Below are 22,933 nucleotides of genomic sequence, written 5' to 3' on the forward strand. Positions count from 1 at the left end.
GAGAATGGAGAGTTGATATAAAAATGATTCACAGAGGGCAGCCCCAGTGGCGCAGCGGTTTGGCGCTGCCTGCAGCCCAGGGCGTGATCCTGGAGACCTGGGATCGAGTCCCACATCGGGCTCCCTGCATGGAGCCTGTTTCTCCCTCTGCCTGTGTCTCTGCCTCTCTCTCTCTCTCTGTGTCTCTATGAATGAATAAATAAAATCTTTTTAAAAAATGATTCACAGCATTTTTTAAATACTATCCCCATTCAGAGACAAATATATTTCAAGTATACAAGGCAAGTCAGACTCTATACCACATGGAAAATTTCCTGAGTTACATACATTAACAGAATCTAGTGTTAAGGTTCACTTTCCACATGTTGTGGAACATAAACCTTAACAATACTTTAAGAATCTCAGGGCACCTGGCTGGCTTGGTGGAGCGTGCAACTCTTGATCTCAGGGTTGTGCGTTCAAGACCCATGATGGATGTAGAGACTACCTAAATAAATAAAAATCTCTAAAAAGTACTTTTAAGATTCTAGATACTTTCTCAGGATTCTTTACTTTAAATGGTATATCACCACTGATGGGTTTTACACAAATGCCAAGAGTTAAAAGCAAACTTGCTCATTTGCACTAAAAAGGAAAGATCATATGGATAAGCCAAATTCATATGCATATTTATTGTTTTAATTAGTGAATTTTAACTTCTAAAATCTTGAATTGGAATTCTGAGGAAGTAAAACAGACGAAAAAGTTTCATTTCCATCCAGTCACATCCCTAAAGGAATTTCTATTTAATATCAAAAAGGAAATAAGCAAATGAAATAAAAATGCCCTTAAGTACTCAACTCTGAGTAGCTGAACAAAAGAAAATGAACTTTAATCAAGGCAAATATTTATTGAGAACCTACTATGTACATATCTCTGAGGAATTCAAACTACAAAGACTAGACCTTGCACCCTTGGGGGCCACAATTTTGTTGAAAACAAATACAGAGAAAAGTGAAGGAAAATAACAATGGTTAGCTCAGTCCTCCCTAGTCTCCATGTTCGCAATGCCTCAATTCAAAGACTTCTCTCCTAGCCAGGCCACTGCAACAGCCTCATTTACTGACCTGTCATCAGGCCTCTCAAACCACAGGTTCTCAAACTTGGGGGGTACACTGGAATCACCTGGGAAGTTATCAAAAACCCATTATCTGGATCCCTTCTCCAGAAAAGGATTTTACTGTGTGACCTAGGCACTGGTTTTTCTACAGCTCTCCAGGTAATTCTCATACGCAGGAAAATTTAAGCAGCACTGATCTAAACCAACCTCTGGCTGCCCAAGTACCAAATACAATCTATTCTCTGGCCATAAAACCTCTGATGATTCCTCACTGCCCACACAAATCTCAACTCCTTACATCATTTTCAAAGCCATTCAACGTCTCCAATCTATCCCTCCAGGCCTACCACCCATCCCAAATCCACAACTCTGCACTACTCTCCAGCTTCAATGAACTTACCATTTCCTTCTGCGCCCCTCCCCCCCACAGGATTCATCCCATGCATAAAAGGCTCTCCAAACTCACAGACACCCATCCCAGTCTCTATTAAAATACAAATCAACTTTCAAGAGCCAATGTAAAAGTTTCTTCCTTTCAAAACTCTTAACTCCCCTGGCTCCCTCTTCTTGCATTCCAACAAAACTTTGGACACAGCCCTAATTTGACATTTATCATGATGTTTGTAGTAGCAGTTTACATTTCTCTCCCTCCCAACAGACTGTGCATTCCTCAAGGGCACAGACCATGTACATTTATCTTCAAGTTCCCAGTGCCTCGTCATGGCTGAAACAAAATGAAAGTCCAATAAATTGTTTACTAAATAAATGGGCATCACATACTTGTGGAATAAATGACAAAAAATATGAGAAAAGACAAACGTAATTCAATAGGAAACGCCAAATTAGTTCCATAGGCCAAAACTGACTCCAGAAAAGAGTGCTTCTGGCAGATACAGAGGGGGATAGACCCATGAAGACAAGACACTGGGACTTGAACTCAAGTCTCAAAGGAAGGAAAATGTCTAGACAGCCAAGAAAGAAGAGCAGAGAACTGTGAGCATGGAAAATAGCACAAATATGGCCCGGTACACACAAAAAAGCCATTTAGCTTGGCTTTGGGTTTCCTTAAAAGATACCTTAAGAAAGACATTAGAAATGAATCTACTGTTCTATATAAATCTATTCTGTCTCCTTACAACTCTTCTTAGTCCTTATCACCACTTGATACATTATGGTTCCGTATATTCAAATACTACAACGCAAGCTCCATAAGAGCAGGAACTGTTTTGTTTATTGCTGCATCCCTAGGGCTGACATCAATGCCTAGCGCATAGCAAATGTTCACTATAGGGGCACCTGGGTGACTCAGTGGTTGAGCATCTGCCTTTGGCTCAGGTCATGATCTCAGGGTCCTGGGATCAAGTCCCACCATCAGGCTCCTCACAGCAAACCTGCTTCTCCCTCTGCCTATGTCTCTGCCTCTCTCCCTCTGTGTTTCTCATGAATAAATAAATAAAATTTTAAAAATAAATGTTCACTATATTTTTGCTGAATGGATGAATGAACATGTTTATTATGGGCCTCTGATCTAATGCTTCCTTTCACCTGGCAGTTTCCTCCCTACCACACCCAGTCTCCACATCCAAATCCTGACGCCTTTTCCAACCCTAGTAAGTGCCCCAACTCAGAGTCTTCTCTGATTCCCACTTCCCCCTTTTCTAAATTCCCAAAGGACACTTTTTATGGGCTACCTGGCAACAACACAATTATTTGTATACCGGTATTTATGTATATCTTATCTCCCCCCTTTATTTTATTTTATTTTTTTTAAATTTAAATTTTTTATTTATTTATGATAGTCACAGAGAGAGAGAGAGAGAGAGGGGGGCAGAGACACAGGCAGAGGGAGAAGCAGGCTCCATGCACCGGGAGCCCGACGTGGGATTCGATCCCGGGTCTCCAGGATCGTGCCCCTGGCCAAAGGCAGGCGCCAAACCGCTGCGCCACCCAGGGATCCCTCCCCCCTTTATACTATAAATTCTTTGAGGGCAAATTCTAGGTCACCCCCCACCCCCCCAGCTTAGTGCCTTGTAGAGTTGCTCAGCAATCCCTGTTAAACAACAGGAAAATTTAAATTGTGGTATTAAACCTTTAATATCTTACCATCAGAAAGATTAAGTTCAGTAATGAGTTATCTTCACTCATCTTGGCCTGTGATGCCTGATTCTTCAAAATCATAATACCCAACACTTATATCATGCTTACAATTGTGCCAGGCATTGTTCCAAGGCTTTACATAAATTAACTCAATCTCCAAAACAACTATATGAGATAGGTATTATTATTATAATACTGTACACTGTACACACAAGGAGACTGAGGAAGAGAGAGGTTCACATGGCCGGTAAGTGGCAGAGCTGGGACTCAAACAGGTGGTCTGGCTGCAGAATCCATGCACTTAACTACACTGCAAAGCCTCAGTGATTGCTGGGCAGCCTACTCATAAAGCCAACTGTGGCCTTCTGAGAAATTTACTCTGAAAATTTTAGAGATGCAAGGATATCTAATGCAAGGAACTATCACCCTCACAGGAAAGATGGAATTCCAGAAGGTAGTAAAAGTAAGTAACAGACAACAGAAAGGAATGGAGGTTTCTGCAGTACAACACTGGGAAAGAGAAATGCTGGTGAGAGACCCTTGGACCTGGAATGGAACTTCAGGGGCATCAGTAAGAAGGCATGGAACAAAGAAGTACACACAGCTCTGGCATGATGTTATGGGTACTGAGTTGGTACAGCATACACGGTAGCAGCAAACTTAAGTAATGCTTAAGAATGTAGTGCTGGGCAGCCCCCATGGCCCAGCGGTTTAGCGCCGCCTTCAGCCCAGGGTGTGATCCAGGAGACCTGGGATTGAGTCCCACGTCAGGTTCCCTGCATGGAGCCTGCTTCTCCCTCTGCCTGTGTCTCTGCCTCTCTCTCTCTCTCTCTCTGTGTCTGTCATGAATGAATAAATAAAATTAAAAAAAAAAAAAAAAAGAATTAGTGCTTGGGGCGCGTGGGTGGCTCAGGTGGTTAAGCATTTGACTCATGATTTCAGTTCAGGTTATGATCTCAGGGTTCTGGATTATGCCCCACGTTGGGCATCATGCTTACAGGGGAGTCTGCTAGATTATTCTCTCTCTCTCCCTCTCTCCCTGGCCTGTTCATATGCTCTCCTTCCCTTTCTCAAACAAGTAAGTAAATCTTTAAAAAAAGAAGAAAAGAATATAGGGCTCAAAGTGCCTGGGCTGCCAGTTCTGTTAGACAAGTAAATTTAATTCCTTTGTCTCCATTTCCTCAACTGCAAAATGGGCTAATATTAGCACTTAGCCGTAAGGATCAATGATTAGAAGGACACCTGGGTGGCTCAGTGGTTGAGCGTCTGCTTTAACTCAGGGTGTGATCCCGGGGTCCCAGGATCAAGTCCCACATCAGGCTCCTTGCATGGAGCCTGCTTCTCCCTCTGCCTGTGTCTCTGCCTCTTTCTCTGTGTATCTCTCATGAATAAATAAATAAAATCTTAAAAAAAAAAAAAGGGTCAATGATAAGAATCCATGTATATTTATATTCAAGAGGATGGGTTGGTTTATGCTACAGTTAAAACTCCATTTAAAAAACTCAGTGGTTAAAAAAATAAAATAAAATAACTCAGTGGTGGGGTGCCTAGGTGGCTCAGGTTATGACCCCAGGGTTGTGGGATCAAGCTCTGCTCAGCAAGCAGCCTGCTTCTCCCTCTGCCCCTCCTGCCTACTCCTGCTTTCTCTTTCTCTGTCTCAAATAAATAAATAAAATCTTAAAACACACACACACACACACACACACACACACAAACTCAGTGGTTTAAAGCATAGACTTACTGCTTACACTACATAACCACTTCAGATCCCCTTCAGAAAAAAAAGGAGTGTTTGCCTAGAAGTGCCTCACATCACTTGCACTCAGATTTCAATATTCAAAGCAAGTCACACAGCCATGCACAATTTCAAGGTGAGGGGTAAGTGCTATCCTACCACGAACCCAGAAGAAAAGAAAAATAGAGTATCAGTGTGCAGCCCTAACAACTACCACACTATGAAAGAGCCTAACACCTCACCTGGAGCATAGTAAGTGCTCAATTATTGGCAGCTGCTATTATTATCACAACTGAGGGGTCTGGGAAAAACCTATTCTAATAACCCTAAGTTAAAAAGCTGAACAAGTATGGAGATCTGGGGAAAAAAAAAAAAATCATCCATGTTATTTGCAATAACCCAAAGGTAAATTTACAACGAATTTCACAATATATAATGGAGAAATATGCCAAAAAGTTTCTAGGAAGCAAAAAAATAGTAAAGAAGAAGACAACCCTCTCGGGTCTCCTCCCTCTTTGGGAACTTTATACTGTATCGCTCAGTAAACTCTGCTTTACTGCCCACCTCCAACCTAAAAAACAGTAAGCAAGAGTTACCAAAATAGTACCACAGGCCTTTTACAAAGATATAAAAGGGGGTGGCGGGCACTGAGGTGGGCAATTGACCGGATGAGCCCTGGGTGTTATTCTGTATGTTGGCAAACTGAACACCAATAAAAAATAAATTTATTATTTAAAAAAAAAGATATAAAAGGGAGGGATATGCCAAAATGTTTCTAGTAAACAAGATATAGTAAACAAGAGTTTCCAAAATAGTACCACACATCTTTATTCATTTAAAACATGTAAAATTCCACTGATATCTTTACTTTGAAAACATTAAAAAAATTATTCAGCCTTTCAGAGATTCATTTCTAATCTCAGAACATAACTTCCCCATATTATCCCTGTAAGTTTTTTTTTTTTTTAAGATTTATTTATTTATTCATGATAGACATAGAGAGAGAGAGGCAGAGAGAAGCAGGCTCCATGCCAGGAGCCCTACACGGGACTCGATCCCTGGACTCCAGGATCGCACCGTAGGCCAAAGGCAGGCGCTAAACCGCTGAGCCACCCAGGGATCCCCTATCCCTGTAAGTTCTTAAGGGAATTCTCCCACAGGGGTTTTCAGGACCTTAACCATCAATCAGGGAAAGAGATCTAGTTAGTAAAATGAGATCTGAATTCTAAGCCTACCTTGGCCATAGATCAGCTCTATGGTCTCACAAAATATTTACATGAGTATAAATCCATTCTATCATCCATAAGATGATGAAATTGGACTAGGTGGCCTACAAAGTCCCTTCCAACACTACTCTTCTTCAATCCTAAAAAGCCAGAAAGAGGCTTTGGTTGAGAAGAATCTAGTTGAGATGCTGAATTATGTAAGCCCTGATAACGCTTAAACTAGAAATAACTGCCACAGCCACAGCTATAATGGTAACAACAAAGCTTAGTTCAAGACTGAACATAGGGAAAGTCAGTACCTAGGGAGAGCCCTGCTGGCATGAAATGCTGCATTAGAGCAGATAAGGATGGACAGAGTAGGACTATTATGTGTAAATAAGGAGACTGGTATTTGGCCATGGCTTATGAAATCAGTCTTTTAGTAACATTTCTTACAACATTCCAGTCCCAGCTCTGGGAACCAGTGACAAAGATGGGAACAAACTTGAAGCAAGGAACCAACAAACATTGTTAAACTTGGGATCTGTCAACTATCAGATCTCAGTACCAACAGACTAGGCTTTTCAATTCCTTAAGACTCCAAATCAGGGGTGCCTGGGTGGCTCAGTCGGTTAAGCGTCCAACTATTAATTTCAACCGACGTCATGATGTCATGATCTCAGGGTCGTGAGCTGAGCCTGTGTCCAGCTTTGCACTGGGCATGGAGCCTGCTTGAGATCTTGAGATTCTCTTTCACCCTCTCCCTCTGCCCCTTCTCCCCTGCCCCCACCCATATACTCTCTCTCTCCTAAAAAAAATAAATACATAAAAAGACTCCAAAGCAGTAATCCAAATACATACCTAGAGATCAAGAACTTGAAACTCCTTGGACAGATTAAAAAAAAAAAAAAAGAGCTGCAAAGCAACATGTTACAAAATAGCTCCTCTCTCCATCAGTGATACTTGTATCATTTTCAGCTAAACAGAAGTCCCTGCCAGACAAGATACCAGTACATCCTCACTCTCTCTGAGAATATAAGACTGTCCCTACAACAAAATGGGAAACAGTGCTGGTCTCTAATGAACACCAATGGAAGACAATACACTAATTCATGCCATAAACAAAGCCAACCAACACTGCTATATTAATTTTCCTATTCCTGCAGTCCTATCCATGATCTTTAAGGAAGCTACCCATTCTAACTGTATAAACAACATGGGACACCTCTACTGTCTCTCATGCTTCAAGAGTCACTGCCTATATGACTAACAATCTCCTACCTGAAAACCTAAAACCTGGCAAATATATTTAATAAAACTATGGTACAATTAGAAAAGACTCACCATGTCTGGACAACATTTTAAAAGGCTATGATTCTACATGTGCATCGTCACTTACTTTTATAGCCATGTTTCCTTCTACTTGTCAATCACAGAATAATCTTCAATCCTGCAAAGGATATTGATCAATATAGTAGAGCCAAGGCCATCTTTGATTTTTAGGAATTTAAATATGAAGTACAAGTAGATGGGGATGGAGGCAGGGAAGCATATACAATCTTTAATGAGTAAAAGAAATCCTTTTAACAAATCAGTTTTTAAATATATTGGAAGAGGACAGAAGATAAGGCTCAATTTTTCAAGGGAACCTTGCTGAATATTATTAAAAACAAAGATTACCTTTATAAAATGAAAAACCATCCTCTAAGTAAGGTGATAAACCAATAATAATTTACATAGGAAAAATCTCCATTACCCAGTCTAAAGTAATGAGAACTCCCAACAACTAGTGCTCTCTACTGAAAACTGGAAAGCTACAGTATTGCACTTAAAAGCTTAAATCTTTATAGGAAAGACAAAAGCTTCAGAAGTCATACTGCAAGACATCAGGCAGTTAGTCGCAGCCATGAAGGGTCACAAGGCCTCACTAAAACAGCTACCTTGCTGTTTGCAAAACCTTTTGTGACATAGATATAAATTTGTTTCCTGACCCTACTATTTTCTTAATATCAACTTTTAGATAAAAATAGGTAAATATAAATGGGCAAATAAGTGCCAACTTGCCAACTTTTATTCTATGATTTGTTCCATCTCATTTAAAACTATAGGATAGTCTTGTCCTATCCTGTATTTTCTAAATGAAGGGGGAAAAACTCCACTCCCCCCACCTCCCCGAAAGGGGGACTCTAGAGGATCTAGACCTGTGGTGTCAAATGCCAATACCACTATGTGACTATTTAAATTTAAATTAACTAATATTAAATAAAATTTAAAATTCTGTTCCTCGGTCATACTAGCCACCTTTGAAGGGTTCAAAAGCCACATGTGTGACTAGTAGGTACTGCACATAGATAAGGCATTTTTCATCATAGCACAGACTTCTATTGGACAATGTTAATCTAGAACAATGTTTCTTAAATTTAAATGTGCACAAAATTTATCAGTATAGCTTGCTAAAACAAAGAATACTGGGTCCCCATCCCAGGTAATTTATTTCAGTCGGTCTGGAATGAGGCCTCAAAATGTGCATTTTAAACAAGCTGCAAGATAATGGTGATTTTACATATCACCTTATGTAGTGCTGCCTATGGTTAAGAACTACTTTTTGAGGATGCCTGACTGGTTCAGTCAATAGAGTGTGACTCTTTTTTTTAAATGTTTTATTTATTTGTTTGTTTCTTTTGTTTATTTATTTGAGAGTGAGTGAACGAGCAAGAGAAGACAAGTTGGGGGAGAGGGAGAAGCACCCAATCCGGGGGATGGGGGTGGGGGATGTTTCAATCCCAGGACTCCAGGACCATGACTGGAACACAGACCCAGGCGGAAGGTAGATGCTTAATCAACTGAGCCACTCAGGTGCCCCAAGCGTGCAACTCTTGATCTTGGGATTGTAGGTCTGAGCCCCACATTGGGTGTAGAGATTACTTAAATACAAAACAAAACAAAATACCCCACTAGTTTTTGTTTTCTCCCAATCCATCATGGAATAATACTTCTATAAAATACCAGAAAAATGAATTGCCCAGGAAAAAACTTTTTTAAAAACAAAGACTATACATAAACTTACATTTTTTATTATTAGACTCAACAGACAAATCAATTTTCTAAAAAGTACTGTAAATACATCTACATTCTTCAAGTTCTGTACTTATCTCACCACAGACAGGTAACAAACAATCTGTAGACCTGCACAGATCTGCATACTATGAGCAACCCTGACCTAAAAGGGCTTATTTCACATTTTTACAGTTATCTCTGATTCCGCCACATGGTCAACAAGGATGGTGCCTTGACTTCTTCAAGCTAATCTACAGTTGAATTTAGACTGCTAACTTTACAAGAGCTGTTAGGCCAAAATATACAAATGAACATTAATAAAGTCTTTGTGTTAAATTATACAAAATTTCTTTCAGTAAATAAAACCTATGCTTTGTATGTACTAGCTTACCGGACATAATCTTTCAAAGAATTTCTTAGAATACTGATGGTTTCCTTGAACCCAAAGTAAACAGTCCAAGCACGCTTCTTTGCTCATGTACACTTAGGGGAAGGAACAAACCAAACAGAATCCCTTCATGGGACGTCAATGCCCTTAACCAAACTGCCTCAAGCTTATAGTGTTTTCCTCCATTTACATATCAAACCAAAGAAACGGATTTTTCTTCTATTCATCTTCTGGTCTGGCCCAACAAATGAACTTTCCAGGATCTCTCAAGTTTGGCCACTTCCTAGAGACTACTTTTAGAATTTTGTCACTCTAGAATTCTGTTTTACTAATTTGCTTGACTTTTACTTAAGCAAATGATAAAATAAGGCTTTGAGAATTTTAACATTTGATCCTTTTTCCTATGGTAACAACTGGTTTAATATAACTCTACATATAGGCATATTATCTGTAAAAACAAGCTCACACGCTCAACCAGACATTAAGAAAAATTCCATTTGAAATTGACATTAACAAAAGAGTTTCAAGGTATATACAAAGTCTAGGGAATATAAAAATGAAGGGTTTTTTTAAATGTTTCTTTTATAATGTTAGGGAAAAACCTTTTCCTCCTAAACATACTGAATGAAGCAGCAACAGAATGAGTAAGTGGTATTCAAAGCAAGAAAATGTCAGGAGCTTTAGCCATGGCCACCCCTCCAGTCCCATCTGCAGAAGCAGAGAGGCCCAAGAGCCTCCTGCTCTTTTATCAGGCTATAGGAGCAAGGGTGTGGAACAGTTTCCCAAGCATAAAAATAAGGCAGGGGAGAATTCTGGGCATAACCCTTGTCTGGATGCTGCCTGGAGTACTTCACCAAGCCCAGGCTAACTGGTCCAGACTGAGACTACATCACCTCCTAAAGCACAAAAAAGGCCCAACAAATCTGTCTCCAGGAAAAGACTTTGCTCATACAAGACAACTTTTTGAAATGACCTAAATCAATAATCTTTTTTTTTTTTTTAAGATTTTATTTATTTATTCATGAGAGACAGAGAGAGAGAGACAGAGACACAGGCAGAGGGAGAAGCAGGCTCCATGCAGGGAGCCCGATGCGGGACTTGATCCCAGGTCTCCAGGATCATGCCCTGGGCTGGAGGTGGCACTAAACCACTGAGCCACCCCGGGATGCCCATCAATAATCTTTAATACTGCTTTTGCATGTGGGTGGGAAGAGATGGTGGGGGAGAAGGGAGGATGGGAAGACATGAGGGGTAGAGGAAAGGAGGATGGGAGTCACAGATCCCTTTGAGAAGCATAAAAGAATGGAGTCACTTCCCATAAAACTTCACACAAAAATTTCATATACTATTTTGGGGAGTTCACAGAACAGCTCCATAAGGGTCCATGAATCTCAGGATAAAAAGCCTCAACCTGAACAGGTAGAAACTAAAGTAAGGCTAAGGTTACCACAGTAGTTAGAACTCCTTTTAACTTGAAGCCTGACCTTTTATATGCAAACAATCTTACAACTAAAGAGTATTTAGATTCCAGGGGTGCCTGGGTGGCTCAGTTGGTTGAGTGACCAACTTTTGATTCCAGCTCAGGGTATGATTTCAGGGTCCTGAGATGGAGATGCTTGGGCTCCTTGCTCAGCAGGACGCCTACTTGTGATTCTCTCCCTCTCAGGCCTCAAGCCCCCCCATGCGTATATAGGCGCTCCCTTGCTCTCTCTTAAATAAATAACTCTTAAAAAAAAAAAAAAAGTATAGATATTCCAAAAACAAAATACCTTGGTCACATAATGTACAAGAAATTTCAAAATATATATTTAAAATTAAAATATATATATATTTAAAATTTACTGATAAAATAATATATTTGATCCATAAAATTAGATTAATGAATACTCCCTATAACAATCTTTAATTAATAAAGGAGAAAAATAAAACTTTCCCTTTACTTACTTAGAAAATTCAAACCCAACTTACATTTCATGTCCTAAAGTTATCTTAAAATTCTGCTTCCTAGTCTTTCTGAAATTTTCAAATACTGTCTTAGTACCTAACTTCTTCTGAAACAGCTAGTGGATAAAAGCATCATAGAAATCTATTGAAAAAAAAAAAAAAAGAAATCTATTGAAATATCAGGTTTTCTCCCCTGCTAAAAAATTTTAAGTCCTCCATGATGACTATAAAGGAAAAAGGTTCATCAACTTAAAAAATGATTTCTCAAAATAGGAACTATTAATGTCATATACATTATCAAAGACTCTAAAGGTCTCAATGATGGCAAACAGACAAAAAGAATAAGCGTAGGAGGACGTAAAGAATCACTATTACAAACTCTAAAAATCAAAGCATATAGGTACTACAAGCAAAAAGAAAACATTTTTCTCTGGATTTTATGCAAATAATTTAGTTCAGAAATGGGAACAGGGATGGATATTTTAAAATAACTCCATTTTACTACCTTCAGGACTTTTATGGAAGTAACAGAATTTCTCAAGAGGGTATCAACGCCTCCACAAAATGAACTAAAGAAAAGAACATTTTGGCAAGGAAAAAGTGACTGCATTCTCCCTCTGCATTTCATGTTTATTAGTACCAGGCTAGGCTGAACTCTTAAGTGCCCTAACAAGGACCTCTCCTACACTGTGGAGACAAGGGGGGTTAGGGGTGCCCTTACTGTATTCTAATTTGCCTCTTCAGTGACAAATTCTGGAAATGAAGAAGTAAAAATAGACAAATGTGTAGAACAACTTATGTTAGTTAACTTAGCCCCATACCACTAAAACATGACTGCATACTCCAGTTTTTTTAAAGAAATCTTTGGAAGGTTGTTGGTGAAAGAATATATGTCCTTTAAATCCAGATGATCTAGGTTCAAATTCTGACTCCAACTTTTACTAGCTTGATGTCCTTAAATAAGCTACTTTACCTCTCTGAGCTTCGATCCAATCTCATAAGAATGACCATGAAAATGGGATACTTTTTTTTCATCCCTGCAGCCCCAGGGCCCAGCTGAGTGCTGGACACACACCAGGTATTCATTCAGTGCTAGTTCTTTTTGCTTATCTCACAAGCATGTCACATTCTACTGAAGGAAAAAAAAAAACAGACCTGTTCTCTAGGAAACAGATATCTAAGCCCTAGCTATTATTTTATGTATTTCAAAGAGTTTTCAATATAATAACCTGGAACAGGAGAATGCAGGCAGTCCCATGGAATTCACTGCAGCTTTTCACCTGAATTAAACTAAAGCTTTGTAGGAAGAATGGAAGTATAAAGTGAACCACCAAATCTTTATTAAAAATAAAACTACTTCTAACCTTGCTGTACTGGGTGGGGGACAAAGGGGATGGACTAGAGTAAGAACACAGTCTCCTCAGCTGATTTAGATACAGTCATTGTCACATGCCGAAAATATTTTTGCAAGAGAATCCTTGAATCCCCAAACCTGTTCAGAAGGATTCAGAATATGTTTGACTCCTTTTGGCCACTACCAAGACAAAAAAGTCTTTCCGTGAAAATGGAAAAACATAGGCCCCTTACAGTGAGAATCAAGCCTGAGAGTATGGAGCCCTTTTTCCTCATGGTTTAACACAGGAAGACATAACCACAACCTCTACTTGGGGCAAAGCCGTGCTTCCAAGAAAACCAAAAGACTTGTTTCAAACTTCTATAAATCAAAGAGATCTCTAAGACACAGTGGCCCAAGGTCTCTTGTTTCTGGTAAGTTTTCTGTAACATAATGGCAAAAATCACCAATGATATCTGGTTTCTATAGAGGTATGATTCTGCTTGAGATCTTCTTTGGTATTTTGAAACAGTTATAAGAAAAGTAAACCAATAAATATAAGAAACTAACTGCCAAAGGATCTTCCAGAAATACAGTGTTACTTGTGGCTCTCCCATTTCACTCCAAACTGGTCTTTCAACTTCTTGTGTGGTTGGCACGAATATAGTGATGAGTTCAGGGAACTTCTAACTATATCAATAAATTATAAAATAATTTTAATGATAGGGAATATTAAAAGTTGTGGCAAAAGACATCACACTGAATGACTGCATGCTGTAACAACAGAAAAGCTAAATGTAAAAAGCAAAGAAATAACTGCAGTGTAAAAGATGTGACTCCAGGCAGACTGTAATATCACTAAGAGACATAATTAATTTCACAACACATCTAGAATTATTTCGCCCATGGCCAGACTACAGCAAAAGAACAGTATCCTAGTCTGGTTACTATAAAGGAGATCCCAAAGTTAGCAAAAAGGGGGGGAAAAATGTAAAGGTTAGTTCTTAGTAGTAGTCGGTGAATGAAGATAAAAGTCTAAATAATCCATCTCAATTCATCTAAGAGATCTGTCCTGGGACAGAAAGAAGTCCAAAATTAATCATTTACCACTCCCCATTTTCCCAGGCCTTTGGTTACAGTCACGCATTGCTTATATGAAACCACCTGTTCTGGTTGGCATAAACCATGTTACTTGAAGATTCATGTCTAATCGTTTTTTCATACATAGACCTCAAACCTTCTTTGTACCGCCAGAGAGCCACGAAGTTCACAGAAACTATTCGCCTGAGGTTGCCAATCTTATCTGCCAATTTGGCGGATCCACAAACTACTGTATAGTGCACAGTGGCTACAGACCTCCAGTAGGAAAGGCAGCTCACAATCACCCTTGGGAACACAGTACTGGGGTCCCTACCAGCACTTTTGTAAAGTACCACAAGCCTATCCTCATCAAATTATGTCAAAACTTGGGGATTAACAGGACTGCATTCCGATAGGCCATCTGAGAAACAGTAACTTGAATCTCAGACACTACTGCAGACGCTCTTAAAAACCATAAAAATATTAATATGTGTATCTTCTCTGTTCGTGGATCTGTGACACCAGAAACGAGCAGGTTTGGGAGGGTTGGGGAATAAGGTATATACGACAGCTCCAGAGATGCCCGGAGAAGCCAAGGATTCACTAGAAACCTTGGCCAGATTACTAGTGGTCCATAAAACCCTAATTTGGAGAACACGGGCCTACAAGTCGAAAATTGAATTATATTGCCTTATTAGATCCCACACTACCGGAAAAACACACACACACACACACACACACACACAACCACATCACATCAGTCCTAACTGGAACTAGGAAGACTTTATGTACACAAGTATGAGTGCTTGCTTATGTATTTTTAATTGGATCAAATAAAAACTGAAGCTGCAAACAAACTCAAATTTCAATCATCTCACGAGCGAGGGGGATTTCCTAAGAGCGTCGTTTTAAAGACCGAGTAGCTGCCAACCCCTCTGCACATCTGAGAAGAACGTCCCCGGAAATTTGGGAGTAAAAGACTCCGTTACTTCTCAACGGGGAAGGAAATAAATACCCTAGAGGGGACAGAGGATTCCTTTTTTTTTTTTTTTTTTTTAGAATTAAAAAAAAAAAAAGAAAGAAAGAAAGAAAGAAAGAAAGCCCAAGCATGCAATGTTAATAAATGCACAAAACTTGGCTGCGGGGTTGCTGGACACCCCGTAGGGCTCCGAGTCTCGGGGCGAGTGCGCGCTAGTGCGTAAGAAGGGGGCGGAGGGGGAGCGCGCTGCGAGGACGCGCCGGGGCCCCGGCCCCCGCCCCCGCCCCCGCCCGGAGCAGCGGCCTGGCACCAGCCCACCCCCCCACCCCCTCCACCCCTGCAAACAGACGCAGGACGCCGATGGAGCAACTTCTCCGCGGGGGCGGCGGCGCAGCAGCGGTCGCCCCCGCCGCGCCCCCGGGGGTCCCCCTCGGCCCGCCCCGGGGGGGCGGGGGCGGGGAGGGGCGGGGAGGGGGAGGGGGAGGGGGAGGCCCTCCGCACGCCCCGCCCCTGCCCGCCGGGCCCCGGGCCGGGGGCTGCCCGGACCCCCGCCCCTCCGCGCGGCCCGCAGCGGCGCACTCCCAAGGACGGCCGCCCGGCCCGAGCGCGGCCTGAGCGCGAGCGGGCTCGGGGCGCGGCGGAGGCCGGCTGCTCGTCCCAGGCCTCAGGCCGCCGCCTGCCCTCCGCCAGGCCGCCCGCCGCCGGCCCCGCTCGGACCCCGGCCGGGCCTCGGCGCCGCCGCAGCCGCCCCGCATCCCGGCTCCATTCATAGGGGCACCCCGGCCCGGGCCGGCGGGGCGGGGCCGCGGGCCCGCGGGCGAGGCCGGCCAGCGGAGGCCGGGGAGGAAAATAAAAAGTTAAGAGAAGAACTTACCTAAAATGGCTCCTGCAGCAGCCAAAATACAAACAGCTATTATTTGGTGAAGTTTAGCTCAGACACCCTGCAAGGACACCCTAACCCAGCTCGGGCCCGCCTCCCCTGCCGCGCCATTGGGCTTCGCCAGCCCAAAACACACGCTCATTGGCCACCCCGGCCGCCGCTCAGGCGGAAGCCCATTTCAAGCTTGCTTGCAGGGGCGAGTGATGGGCTCGCTCCATTGTGCTCGTATTTGCATGGATGTGATCGCGGCGCTGATTGGCCGGCGCCGGGGCCGCCCCGCCCCCTGCCTCGCGCCCCCAGCCTCCGAGACGCCGCGGCGCGCGGCCCCGCCCCCCGGGACCGAGCGGCGGGGCCACGGGGGCGGGGCGGGGCCGGGGTCCTGCGGGCCGAGGGGGCGGGGCGGGGTCCTGCACGCCGCAGACCGCAGGCAGGGGGCGGGGACCCGGGGCGCGCGCGGGCGTGCGGGGGGCTCAGCCCGCAGGTGGAGGGAGGTCTCGCAGGTGGCGGGCTAGCGGGCCGGAGGACCCGGGGCCGGCGTCTCCCGGGGCGCGAGAGGATGTGCCCGGGGTCCCGCGACGGGGCGGGGGGGGGGGCATCCGCTTGGGCCGAGGTCCCGCAGACGGCAGCCAGGAGAGGCAAGGGTTCCGCAGGTCGGGCCAGGATGCCGAGGAGCCGCGCGAAGAGCCGGAGGAGCTTCAGTCTGTGCCTCCAGCCACATCGGCTGCCGCTCCGCCTGCCTTCCTGGCGCTCCGGGCACACGACGGGACTCCGAGGATCCTTCCCAAGCCCCCCCCCCTCCTCTCCCCGGGAGTTTTCAGCCGCGGGGATCCTGCGGTGGTGCCTTGGGTCTACCTCCCAAAAATCAGGTGCTGAGCTACCGTACGTTTATGTTCAGGCCTATCTCCCCCACCATCCCTGTAGCATCCTCAAGGACAGGGCCCAGCATATGGCAGAGATTCAACTAATTGTTTAATATTCTTTAATTCGTTCGCTAGCAGCTAATTTTTGAAAAATCCACTAAACGCCAGGCATTGATCTAAGGGGATACCGGTCAATAGGACAGAGGCCCGGCTTTCGTGGAATAGGCATGCTAAGGGGAAAGACAGACAACAAATAAGTAAATACAAGGGGCAAGTAGTGAAAATGCCATAAAGAAAATGTTTGGAGCAAGGGAGGGAGTGTTATCCAACTGCCAGGCCCAATACCTATGCCATCCCGTTACTGGCCTTCTCCCCGGGTGGTGAGTCAACCTGTCCCCCTCACTCACTGCTTCCCCCTATTATGGGTGCTTCTCTAGCACTCACTTACAAAAATAAAATTAAAATGGCTGGATTCTGACTGTAGAGGCTCATTTTACCTCAAAGTAGGAATGATCTGAGTCCTGGGGATTCCAAGAGCAGTTTGTTGGATACATTGAAGATGAACATGGCTCAACTTTGTCAGGAGTAGCTGTAATGATGTAGCCAAACCTTACAGTACCCTGGGAGAGAAGATATTTTTAGTTTCTTTGAAGCCCCAGTGTTCCTGTGGTTTTTGTCCTGTGACCCCGACTCCTTTCCGAGGACCACTTCTTGACTTTCTTGCAGAGATTTCTCCAGTTTGAAAATACAGAGATAGCAGCCCCCTGCCCCGTGTCTACCTCACTTGTCCACTTTTCTCTCATTTGACTCAAGGCTGTCCAAGATACCTCATGGTTCTTCCTTCCTTCTCTTTCTTCCTTCCTTAAAAACAACAACAACAACAAAACTATTAAGCACCAACTGTGTTCCAGGTATTGTTGTAAACACAAAGGCAGACAATATCCCTGTCGTCCGGGAGCTCATAATCTAGTTTGGATTAAGATGGAGATTTACACATTGATCCTGAGGATCTTCAATCCTGCCAAGCTGTTGGTGAGTGAGTATGGAGAGAGCTACTTGTTCCCCCTGCCTCACAGGGACAGCATGCTTGCCCTCCTGAACCAGCTGCTGCAGAGGCTGAGGCAGGTCCAGGCAATTGATGGCCACAACCCCTTCAGTCCAACCCAGGATCAAGGATGTAAAACTCTCAAGAGTGCTGATGGGGCTCAGGTCTGTGCCCTTTAGTTCCTGGGAAAGGGCTGGGCGCAGAGTTATATCAGAGACAGACTTGATGAGTCCTACATGGGAGTCAAGTGGCCCTCCCTTTGTAAAATCATGTCCTTCGCTCACAAAAGATGAAATAACATAAACAAGTTGGGTAAGGAATGGAACTCCAGACCGAGGGAGCAGCATGCATGTGCCAAGGCACAGAAGAAAGAGACATTAATGAGAGGTGTGGGAGCGGGAGGGAGGCAAACTCATCAGACAGTAATTCCTGTTCTTAAACTTGAGAAAAGTCTGTAGCACATAGGAAGTCAAACATAGAGATACAGATGTTATGTTACCAAACAAGAAATCAATAGGAGTACACAACTGATCCACAAACAAATGTACAGGTACAAGCAAAGGCCTGGAGGCTACACTCAGGAGAGGCAGCGGGCTTGACCTTCACAGAGTCATGTCTGCAGAACTGAACAGGGTTAGTGGAATCTGACCCTTAAAACACTTATGCAGTGGGGCACCTGGCTGGCTCAGTCAGTAGAGCATGCAACTCTTGATCTTGGGGCCATGAGTTCGAGTCCCACATTGGGTGTAGAGATTCCTTAAATAAATAAATAAATAAATCTTTTTTTTAAAAGGTGGGGGGAACCACATCTGCAGCATCCAGGGACCTGCAAATAGGCACTAGAGGGGAAACTGATTGCAAAGTGGCTTTTAGCAGTATGCATTCATTGGGATGTCTTGCCCTGAGTTCTCTAGGACACAGAGCTTGATTCTACAGGACAGAATGGGAGGCAAAAGGAGGAAGGTAGGGAAGTAAGAAGAACTGATACCAGGATGGTTACTCATCTGACCTCACTATGTGTGGCTGATAGCTTCAGCTCAAAGGATTATCCTCTGAGAAGCCACATGACATGAGGCTTAGGACAGCCTATATGGGAGAGGAAAAGGAGGAAGTTTCATCTCCCATTGGGTAAAGATTCACTTCAGTTCATGCATAAGTGAGAGGTGGGGCTTTGTGGTGTCCCAAAACTCAGTGCTAGGGGGCTTACAGCAGGGTCATGAGGCAAAGATTTGTCAGGATACAGCTCGTGAAGTCGAATGGAGCCCATGCAGAGCTGGACATCACAGTGGCTGACTGGACAAGAGATGGTTGACACTAAGAGGCCCTGAAAGTCTGTTATGGAGGTGACAGCGATGATGCACAACTATCTGTACCACATGGTATTTACAGACAGCTCCAGAAGAGCAATTCTTAGGAGCTCTGAAGCGGAACTTCCAGCAGTCCTAGAACTTTTCTGGTAGTAACTCCATAAACACAGGTTACATCCTGCCTGACCATGTTCTTTCCTGCCTTCCTGCCTCTGTTGACTTGTCCGTCTCCTCCATTAGACCATGAGCTTCTTTATTGTTCTTGTTATATATCTGTTCTTGTTATATATCTTGTTATATATCTGTGTTACAGAAAAGGCTAATTTCACCAGCCCATTATGTATTCATCCGAGGTTCATAGCAAAACCACATTTCTCTGTAATCAGGTAGGCCCATGTGATTAAGTTCTGGATAATGGAAACTGGACGGAAGTGACAGATAGATCTCATTTCTAGGCATCCCCCAAAACCTCTTGTGTGAGCCTCGAAACTCCTCCTTTCTCATCTGCTGGCCAGATGCAAAATACCCAGTGGAGGACTTCGAGGCCCCCAAAAGTGGCAATGGAATGAACCTGGGTCCCTGACTGCATGGAGCAGAACCCCTGTGCTTACCCGAATTGGACTGTGCTGTAAATGAGAAAAGGACTGTCTTAATGCCAAGTCACTGAAATGGGAGGATTGTCTGTTACAGCCATTAGCAGACTCTGACTAATACAGTATTTGTCTAACTGCATTTGATTTGATGTCCCTCTAGGGCAGGGATTATGTTTATTTAGCTTTGGAACCCAAGTACAGTGTGTTGCCTGATATGTAAGTAGGAATTGCTCAAAGCACGAATGGATGTGAATGAGTTAATACAACAGCCTGGTCTTAAAGGATAGAATACCAGTCAAGGCGGCAGGTAGAAAGTGTTCCACTCACAGTGGGATAGCATATGCAGAGTCCAGGAGATGGGTAGAACATGTGCAGGTCTCAACAGTGCAAATGGTTCATGATGTGTAAAGGAGATTGCTAGGGTGAGGCTAGAGAGAAGGCAAGAGCCAGATTACAAAAGGTCTTATTTATTACATAAAGGAGTTTGAACTTTGTCCTACAGGAATTGTTCAAGGATTTTATTTTACTTTATTTAATTTTAAGATTTTATTTATTTATTCATGAAAGAAAGAGAGAGGCAGAGACACAAGCAGAGGGAGAAGCAGGCTCCCTTCAGGGAGGTCAATGTGGGACTTGATCCAGAGACTCCGGGATCATGCCCTGAGCTGAAGGCATCGCTCGACCACTGAGCCACCCGGGCTGTTCAAGGATTTTAAACAGTTATATGATATCATCAAATTTATGTTTAAGAAAGATCAGCCTAGAAGAAGGATGCATTGGAAAGAAGCAAAAATGTAAATTTTTTTTAAACATTTTATTTATTTATTCATGAGAGACACAGAGAGAGAAAGAGGCAGAGGGAGAAGCAGGCTCCATGCAGGGAGCCCGATGTGGGACTCACATCGGGGCTGAAGGCAGGCGCTAAACCACTGAGCCACCGGAGCCTTGGGCTGAAGGTAGGCCCTAAACTGCTGAGCCACCCGGGCTACCCCAAAAATGTAAACTTTTAAAGCAACATTTCCCATTGCCCCTCAGTCATTCATCCCATGAGATGATCCAATCAAGAGATTTCGGAGGCACCTGGCTGGCTCGGCTGGTAGAGCATGCAATTCTTGATTTGGAGGTTGTGAGTTTGAGTCCCATATTGGGGATGGAGCCTATTTTTTTAACAATAAAAAGTTAAAAAAAAAAAAAAAAGAGTCAAGTTGGTTTGGGAAGTTGTGTATACTCTGGTGCATCTTGAAGGTTGCCATTCCTCATTAGCATATTAAAAACTGAGAGGTCTTGTATTAATGAAATCTGTTAAACTTTAATGATTTTCAAAATTATTTGACCACAAAACCCTCTTTTCATTAAATGCCTATTAAAACTGGTATTAGGGGCAGCCTGGGTGGCTCTGCGGTTTAGCGCCGCCTTCAGCCCAGGGCGTGATCCTGGAGACCCAGGATCAAGTCTCACATCGGGCTCCCTGCGTGGAGCCTGCTTCTCCCTCTGCCTGTGTCTCTGCCTCTCTTTCTCTCTCTCTCTCTCTCTCTCTGTGTCTCTCATGAATAAATATAATCTTCAAATAAATAAATAAAACTGGTATTAGGATTAGATTTGGCTACACATAACAGAAAAAAAGGCATAATAAAATTAAAATTTATTTTTGTTCTGCATAAAAGAAATATGAGAAGCAGGCAGTTCAAGAATGGCATAGCAGTTCTATGGTATGTCAGGAATCCAAACTTTAATATTTTTGCTCTGCCATCTTTCCTTTCGTTTCCAAGGTCCAAGATGTCTGCTGGAGCAACAGTCCACATTTCCTTGGAAGGAAGAAAGGAAAGGCAAGAGGAAAAAAATGGAGCTCAGTCATGTCCCTGAAACAACCTTTCTGGAAATATTACACATCATTTCTGCTTACATCTCATTGGCCACTACTTGGTCACATGGCCAAATGGAGCTGCAAAGGAGGTTGGAAAATATGGATTTTATTTTGCTTGCCTATGTGCCATGTTAAAAATTGAGGTTCTTGGGGTGCCTGGGTGGTTCAGTTTGTTAAGTGTCTGCCTTCGGCTCAGGTCATGACCTCAGAGTCCTGGGATCGAAAGGGGAGACCACTTCTCCCTCTCTCTCTGCCCTTCCCTGCTGCTTGTGCCCATGCACTTGCTCTCTCGTGTGCTCTCTATCTCATCAATAAATAAAATCTTTTTTAAAAAATGAAGTTCCCTCACTAAAGAGTTGAGAGACTCAACTAGCAGTCTCTAGTACAAAGTCCCACAGAAATAATATTCCATAGAACATAAGTTAGGAAAAAATGACTAGGGAGATTGATTTTTTATTTTTTATTTTATTTTAAAGATTTTATTTACCTATTCATGAGAGACACAGAGAGAGAGAGGCAGAGACACAGGCAGAGAGAGAAGCAGACTCCATGCAGAGAGCCTGACGTGGGACTTGATCCAGGGTCTCCAGGATCACATCCTGGGCCAAAGGCGGCACTAAACCTCTGGGCCACCAGGGCTGCCCGGAGATTGATTTTTTAAAAAACATTTTTATTTTTTATTTTTTTAAATATTCATTCATTCATTCATTCATTCATTCATGAGAGACACAGAGACACAGAGAGAGAGGCAGAGACACAGGCTGAGGGAGAAGTAGGCCCAATGTGGGACTCGATTCCGGAACTCCAGGATCACAACCGGGTCGAAGGCAGATGCTCAACTGCTGAGCCACTCAGGCGTCCCCCTAAAAAACATTTTTAACAGCTATATTGAGGCATAATTCACATACCATACAGTTCACAATTGCAAATGTACGGTTTGATGATTTTTAGTATATTTATATAGTTGTGCAACCATCATTACAATCCAATTTTAGAACATTTCCATCACCTCCAAAAGGTCCTTTTTTCCCATATACAGGCAATCCTCACTCCCACGCCCCAGGCCCAAGGAACCGTGGATCTGCTTTCTTCTTTATGGTTTTTTTTCTTTTCTAGAAATTTCATACATATGTAATAGTAGTCTTTTGTGTCTGTCTTATTTCACTTAGCATAATATCTTTGTGGTTTATCTGTGTTGTAGAATGCTGAATGGTATTCCATTCCATTCCTTTTTATAGCTGAATGATATTCCATTCCATTCCTTTTTATAGCTGAATGGTATTCCATTGTATGGATATGCCATGTTTTGTTTATCCACTCACCAGTGATGGACATTTGGATTGTTGCCACTCTGGGGCCATTATGAATATTACTACTAGGAACATTCATATACAAGTCTTTGTGTAGGCACATGTTTTCATTTCTTTTAGGAAGATACTTAAGGAGATTGCTGTTTAAAATGGAAAA

The 22,933-nt window shown here is 43.1% G+C and overlaps 1 protein-coding gene and 1 long non-coding RNA gene across 6 annotated transcripts in view; both read right to left on the bottom strand.

Moving 5' to 3' along the window:
• Positions 1–15,925, bottom strand: part of CHD6 (chromodomain helicase DNA binding protein 6) — a 203,915-nt gene extending 187,990 nt beyond the window's left edge. For 2 of the 5 annotated variants that reach the window (XM_077873187.1, XM_077873189.1), the window contains exon 1: positions 15,792–15,920. The gene's annotated coding sequence lies outside the window, so the exon portion shown is untranslated. Of the gene's footprint in view, positions 1–7,535; positions 7,587–15,791 lie in introns of those variants that run through there. The other 3 variants (XM_077873188.1, XM_077873190.1, XM_077873191.1) reach the window with 3 other exon arrangements.
• Positions 15,926–21,911: 5,986 nt separating this feature from the next.
• The window catches only part of LOC144298364 (uncharacterized), a 54,203-nt gene continuing 53,181 nt past the window's right edge, over positions 21,912–22,933 (bottom strand). Inside the window, exon 5 of the long non-coding RNA XR_013365317.1 lies at positions 21,912–22,329. This is a non-coding gene — a long non-coding RNA (uncharacterized LOC144298364). The remainder of the gene's footprint in view (positions 22,330–22,933) is intronic.

This window comes from Canis aureus, chromosome 26 (assembly GCF_053574225.1).
Source record: "Canis aureus isolate CA01 chromosome 26, VMU_Caureus_v.1.0, whole genome shotgun sequence".
Taxonomy (NCBI): Eukaryota; Metazoa; Chordata; class Mammalia; order Carnivora; family Canidae; genus Canis; species Canis aureus.